This window comes from Teleopsis dalmanni, chromosome 1 (assembly GCF_002237135.1).
Source record: "Teleopsis dalmanni isolate 2A chromosome 1, ASM223713v2, whole genome shotgun sequence".
Lineage (NCBI taxonomy): Eukaryota > Metazoa > Arthropoda > Insecta > Diptera > Diopsidae > Teleopsis > Teleopsis dalmanni.
In genome coordinates this window covers 14208612-14216944 of record NC_051846.1, presented here as the reverse complement: position 1 = coordinate 14216944, position 8333 = coordinate 14208612, and positions in this window count along the sequence as shown.

Genomic DNA, 8333 nt, shown 5'->3' with positions numbered 1-8333 from the left:
ACTAATTTTTCCTGTATTTTCTCTAATTTTTGTAATTATTGCTACTGTTGGTTTTTGTATATATATGTGTGTGTGGTTTGGCAATTGACATTTGAAGAAACTTTTGAACAGTAGCGGAATCAGAAACGTGGAAACAAGTCAAGCAACGAAAAAGAGAGAAAGAATACTTTTACTTTTATTGTGTATTGTACTCGTTGTGGTTAGTGGGTTTTATTCTTACGAAAACTGGAAGTTATTACTAACATCAACTAATAACAACTCGTTCTAGAATTATTACATTTGCAGTGTAAGAGAAAATATGGGTTACGTTTTTGACCTGTTTTGTACACTATCACCCAAGATGTGTTAACACTACAACTAGTTGTTATTTTAAAAAACTAGTTTATTTATATAGTGACGAGTTTTTTATAGATCAGAACTTAATAGAAAAATTTGTTTTGAAGAAATGCTGTTTTTAACTAGTTGTGCAAAATTTTAGTCAATATTTTTGCATTGTTTTGAAAAACAAAATTATCTTCATATACTCGCTAAGAATATTACTGTCATCGTAGTTTTAATGGACATCAAAAAAGCTTAAGAAACTAGTTTATGGTAAGGAACTACTATCACCATATCCTGAATGCTCATTTGAAATATATATGTTCAATTACTAGTTTTGTAATTTTATACATATATTAATATATGAAACCAATTTTCATATGGTCATATTAGAAATTTCTCAATATGTTTGCATAGTAACTAGTAGTTGCTCATTTGTAAATACTAGTTTATTACAAGTCATTATTGAAATAATGAAGTAACAGCATTATAATAAACATTAGCTGCGTGTTAAACATAGTTTATGTTATAAATGTGTTTGTGACAGAGCATTTGAAGTAACTAATATTTATATAAAGAAACAATTTTTAAGACATTATGTCAAACCGGAGTGCTTAATATTTCTTTTATGCATTTTTGGAGTAGTTTCTTTATATATTGAATGTATTTAATTATAAACCTCTTAACATACAATAGTAACAATATAAACACAATTATATTTATTTGCATAAAATCATCTGTTAATATAATTAGTTTATATAAAATAACTATATATATTAAAAACCAACTAGTTATAGCAAATATCACCAACATTTGGGCATTGAACATGGTTAATACTACTTTTTGTGTTTTATTTGTAGTATAGAACAATCTATTAAAGGTCGACCCATGTCTGTAATGACCAAATTAGTGAGTAAGTAACCCTTTGAAATGATTCTTATTGAAGACTAAATAAATCTTACTTAACTATGTTAGGGCCTTAACACTACACATAAACGAAGACGAATCACATCTAATAGGTTCATGAGACTCAACTAGTACTGATTATAATTTAATAGTTCTATAAGACTCAACTAGTACAACTCCGCTACTGTTTCATTGGACTACGACCATTTATTTATTTAATGTAGTATTTCTTTTTTGAAATGCTATTAAAGTTATTAAATACACGAAAGTGTGCGTTTACTGTAATGGAACGTGTCAGAACGTAAGGGTATACACCACACCGTACCTTAAGTAACCGAAAAATTTATAATGTATTGCATGGACTTTGTAACTAATGCTAGTACGCGATTTTATTACTATGGACAGCACAGTCAGAAGTTCATGTATCCTTTTTTCCATTTTTTCGGTCTTAATGTGTCTGTACCGTTACACACATACACAGGCATATACATGTATATGTATGTATGTGTAAGCGTGTAAGTGAATTATGTGAATCCCCTTTTTAAATCATCATTATAATTGTTATTACCGTAAACAACGCTGCTGAATTATAAATACGCCATCATCCCACACATACAAACACACACATATATATATATATATCTATATGTATAGCGGCGTATAGCCATAAACCATTTGAGCAGTCTAACTTATTTTCTATTTTGCTAAATGCCAAAAAATGAAACAGCAATAAAACATAAAACAGCGCACTAAACAACGATTCAACGATTTTTTAACGTGTACACACACACACGAACACGAACATGGAGTGACGTCGCATATGTATTAGCACACAAGCACAGTTTAATGTCGAAACAGATTTGCTTAATTGGCAGCACTGTCTAATTTGCATTTCGAGCGTGACGCTTACATCGCGTAGGGCGTGTATCCAAAAAAGTCATACATCCCGCGCGGCACACCACAGGCAACCACTCATGCTGTACATTCCGCTGTACGCGCGTGTAAGTGTGTGTGCGGCACATAAATTTTACTCTAATTAAATAACAAATTTTTTCACAGTGTCTTTTTTCAATTGCTATTGTTGTAATATTTTTCGCTATTGTTTCTTATATGAGCAGCGCATAAATCTCTATCATTTTCTAGTCAATTACTTAAATTGTAAAAATTATGTATAAAATTAATTAATATTAGACTTCATTACCCGTACCTACCTAATCTCATAGCATAGGCGGTCATAACGAATAGGTTTTTTTTTCTTTTTTTTTTTGGTAGTAAAACTCTAGTCGCTGTACAACAGCAAATTACGGTGTATTTTTTAGTAATTACGTATACTTTGAAGTTTGTTGTTAGGTTCTTAAGGCAGCTTTAGTTCTTTAGTTCTCCCCTTTATGTCAATTTAGTACTGACTTTGACCTGAAACGAAGTCGGCACATGTAAACTCCATAACTTCGTAGAAACTTTCCAAATAAGTAATTTAACGTAGTCATAGGAAATGTCTATGCTTAAAACCCAGTAAATAAGAAAATTATTGTACATATAAAATATATTCATAATTAGATTTTAATGAGTAGTACTTAGGATATGTTAGTACGAGTTTAAGTAGTGTAAGAAAAGAAATAATATAACTTATATTTGGTATGCATGGATGTGTATGAATGTTCATTTATTTTTCCTCCTCTCCACTTTCTAAAACTATTGCTTTGTAAATTTTTATAACAATTAACCCATAAATTTAATTACTAGTACGGAGAAAGTGTTACTTTGAAAGTAGCGAGTGTTTTAGATCGTTGCTTTTTAAAGTATTTTCTTTTCGTACGAAAAGTTGACGGTAACATTTTCTATTTTTTTTTTTAATTAAACTACTAATGTTTACACTAAAGTAAATATAGTAATTTGATTATAAATCTGTCATCCATTGATTTCACTTTTCGGACAATTTTTTATAACCTTGTCACTATTTATTTCTCTTCTATATATCTATATCAATCATTTTTTTCTTTTACTAAAATATATTTTACTTGAGTTTCCTTTATGAGTCTTAATATCTTTTTCGTCCTCTCTATTTCTTTCTTTTCCAAACTGCTCTTTCTCTTTTCCAAACACAATCATCTAATTTTGTTTCAAATACTAATTATTTGATTTTTATTCAATATTCAATATTTTTTAAAACCAAATGAAATAGTAATTAATCGTGAAACTGTCAAGTCAAATCTCTCAATAGATGCTTTTAATCTTTAACTGTCAGTCTTTCCTTCTATCATTAATGAAAAATCAATTTTTAAATAACATAAGATTATCGTAAGAGACTATTCATTTTTTCTTTCATTCTTTAAACACTTATTTCCTTTTCTTAACAATATTTCCCTATCTTTATTATCTCTATGAATCACTGTTTCTAATAACTAAAGCTTTATAATTTATATCCCTCATTCTAAATCTGTTCTACTCTTCTCACTTTAAAATATATGCTATTATCGTTTCTTTCTCTCCTTTATCAACTAACTATTATTCTTTTCAAGTTACTCGTTATTCCTTCTTTATTTTTTCTATTACTACTTCTTCTCCATATCTCTCTTTTATTCTATTTTATCTTTGCAATGTGCTTGCATAAAATATTCTGCTCTTCTCAATTTAAAATATATGCTATCATCGTTTCTTTCTCTCATTTATCAACTAACTATAATTGTTTTCAATTTACTCGTTATTCCTTCTTTATTTTTTCTTTTACTACTTTATATCTAATATACTCTTCTATTCTATTTCATCTTTGCAGTGTGCTTGTGTTTGTGTGTTTGTATGTTCAATACTAGTTCAATCATTAATAATATTTATTCTAATTTCCTTAAATATTTTATTTTAAAAGTTTCATAGGCGTAGGCAACCCTGCAATATTCGTCCAATTTAAAGTTTTCTCGTTCGTACAGTCTTTGTAAAGACAGGCTATAGGAATTCTTATTGGATATATCTGAAGGATCAAACTACATATGTGGGAAAAGGGTGCAATAAATTAGGAAATAAATAAACAAATTTGGCTAACTAAATTTTAATATAATTAATTAATATTAGAACTTTTTAAACTTTTGGTTTTCAAAATTTTACTTGCATGTATAAAAAGAATAACTAATAAAAAAATATATTAAATACAATATAAAAAAATTAAAAAAAAATGTATAATGTTTATAAACTTGAACTTGAATATAAAAAGTTTTTCTCATCCTTTCCAATCCTCTTTTTTAATACTTTACTATTTTCAATATGTACTCATGAAATATTTTCCTGTTTTCCTCTTGGAATGCACTTCTGGTGCTGTCAATAAGTTATTGGATTTATTAACAGTTTCAATGGTACATAATACGTGGAATACTTAATACTATTTGTCGTTATGTTATATTCTCTCTCAATACTTCTAATCTCTATATTTCAATAGAGTTATTTTAATTGTTTATATATTTTTAAGCATTTTTCAAATTTCTGTTATTAATTTAGTCCTCCTTCCTCTTCCACCTTCATTTAGTTTCAACTGTATCCACAAGTTGTTATTCAAGTTCAATTTTGAAGACATTATATACCTATTGTAAAAGTTAGTTTCTAGTCAGGCGTTTTCCCATTACAATTTTGTAACTATTGAAACTTTGACTCTAGTACTCTATCTCTCTCTCTCTATCTCTTTAGTGTACATATATATAAATAGGCTTACTCCAATCTATATTAAATCATTTATCCTCCTAGAATAATTTTTAAACTAAAATGTAAATTCTTACGTAGAGTTTCTTACACAGTCTCCAAGTGTTAACTCTGCACATTTTGACTCTCTATAATTTATGTTATTGTACAAAATTGTGTCAATTATAGTAAACTTAGTTCTAATAATTAAAAATAAAATAATACAATTATTATATACTCATAAAGCAATTTTATAAGAAGCAATTTAATCTTCGTACTTAATATGAATTTAGATCTTAATATATTTATTTATTAGAGTACACTAAGCACAAATTTAAGGGTCCCACATTATTGTTTATTAAATTAGAAACGTTAGGATCTGTGTGACATTTTTACTAAATTCAGTATTTATTTGTTTCTGCTTTGTGTAGCAAAATTTATTAACAATTAATAATTGTTAATTGTTGATTTTACAAAAACAATAAACGGTTGTTTTAGTCATTAATGAATATAAAAATATGTATAGCAGCGAAAATTATATTTCAGTCAGGATATATTATAATAGCCAAGACGAACGTATTCAAATGCCGAGTGTTTTCTAGTCACTAGAACCTAGCGTACTTACAAGTTTAACCTATATATTTTTGTTAAAAAAATATTAACTTATATGCAAATAATTATACTGATTAAATAAATTTTTCTGTATATGTAAATAAATATAAATAAAGTAATAAAGTAATTTTCAATCAGCTTCAATGGCGGATCTCAAAACTTTAGGCAATTACTGTAATTATTATAAAATTTTAAAAGCATTATGCAAAAATTAATTTAAGCTAGAAATACTCAACACACAAAATACACCAAAACTCATAAATTCACCAAATTCATTTTTTAATAACCTCTCACAACAAACTCACCACTAACACTATTATTTATAATGAAAACAGGCTTTGTTTCTCAACACTGGCCTCATACAGCACTCGTAACCAAATATTATTAAAATTAATTGACTAAAATAAACTCTTAGTTTTAAGCAATTATTTATTTAAAATATAAATAAATTTAAATAATAATTACAGCAGAAAAAATTCGTTAAACGATTAATAAGTTATATAAAAATAATATGACTTATATATATATATATCGGCTAAAGTACCAAAGTAATACTCAATCGAATATAAGTTAGTAAATAAGTAAGCTATATATTTATTTATATATAAGCATATATTATATATATATTTGAGCATTAATACAAACAATATATTTAAATAATAATTAATAACTAAATTAAATTCAAAAAAAAATTTGTAAATAAAGTTAAATTTAATTGTAAATAAAAACGCGTAAATAAGCTGTCCCAGCGGCGTTTGTACTTAAATATTTCTAAACAAAAATTAAAATATTGTAAAAATTATTGAGAAACACAAATTCCAGTGAAATTATTAGCAATATTATAAGCAATAAATTTGTTTTTAAATCTTATATACAAATTGACATTGTTGATAATAAATGTACACAAATTATTTATTTATAATTAATTTTTGCTGAATTAAAATTATTTTTAAAAACCAAAATCATATTTTTAAAAACTCAGTAAACCAAAATTTATTACTTAGTTGCTAATAATTAAATAATACTCAGTTTTATTTAATTAAAAAATAAAATAAAAATACTATATAATAATTTTTATGCTGTAGCATTAATTATTTTAAGCAAACTTTTACATTTAATTACAATTTGATTAAATTATTCATTAAAAATGAAACAAAATATATTTATTAAAACAGTAGCATATATATACATATTTATATATATACATAAAACATATACTAATTACATACAAATAAAAAAATATTACACATACATAAATTTGTTTTATTTTATTTTATATAAAAAAGGAATCATTTTTTTTAGTTGATCAGCTATCAAAATTTTACATTAAATAAATTATTAATTTTGTTTTAATAATTTTTTATTACACATCTTGTCTCTATTGGTTACGTTAAACTATAATTTTTTCTACTATATTTTCTTTGACAAGCACCAAGATCCGGTTTACTTCTTTGAAGCAGTCTTGACGAAAATTTATGTTCGTAGACCTGGAAGTTTCGAATATATATTCGTTTTTAATTATTGAAAAATTTAATTCCAATCTTTCAGTAACGATGATCATTTTAAGAAGTATTTGATACTATAAATCTTAATTGGCGACTATACGGCAATTTCATCTAAAGACATGGATAACTGTACCGGATGATTCTATTTGGTACCTTTTTGTGAATTCGTGACTTTCATATAGCAAGAAGTATTTACTAATTTAATAAATTAGATAATAAACTTTAAATATTAAACTTATTAAAATTAATGAGTCAATAAATTAAAATAATATAAATTTGTTTTGATCTGTCAATTATAATAAATTTTTTTTTAATTTTCCTTAATTATTTTTTCTTAATTTAGATTAATATTTTATTTAAATCCTTTTTTATTTAAATTATATTAAATATTTTATTTCACCATTTAAAAAATTATTTTATTTCTAATATTCCATCATTCATTTCAATGTATAGACAACCTCCGCTGTAATTCAAGACAAACACACATAAATCAATATAGCAGAAATTTATATATATATTTAAGTAAGAAAAAAAACTTATTTAAAAAATATTAAATATGTAACTTTAGCTTATATTAGTTTAAGTTTTAGTATAGACAACGTTCTTCGGCAGAACGTCATTTGCTGGAGTTTTTAGAATTGAAATTTAATTATTATGATGAGTAGGATTACATGGTTAAAAAATTATTCAAAAAATTCGACTCAAAACTCAAATGAATTTTAAAGCAATATTTAATCTTAGTGTATTTGTGATAGAAGAAGCAATTTAAAAAAAAAATTATTGTAACCAGACAACGAATCTAAGTGAATAAGTTAACTCCTTAAGCAATATATTATCTAAATTTAACCGAACAACGAAATTTAACTGCTGCCATTAAAGCGGTTGTTTTTTATTAGCAAATATTTAAATTGTTTATTGTTAAAGGTTTTTATAATAATTTTTATGGTTATTAATTTATTTATTTACACTAAATATGAAAATTAAGTTTAAGACCAGTTTTTATGTCACCATTAAGTAGAGTAAATTATTAAAAATTGGTGAAAAATTTCAAAGGGAACTATTATTAGTAGTAAAATTATATTAATGTGGTTATTTTCACAAGCAGTGATCAATTTTTGATCATTGGTGGACATTTTAAAACATCACTTTTAACTTAGCCCTCAAAGGGAGAATCGCCTGTTGGATATACAACTAATAGTATTGCAATTCAGGCGTAAATTCAGAACATGTAAACAAATGCTGAATGAGTAATTCAACTCTCAGATACATATATTTGTCTATGCATATGTAAACAATTAAATTCAAATTAACAAAATTTGTTTTGGATAT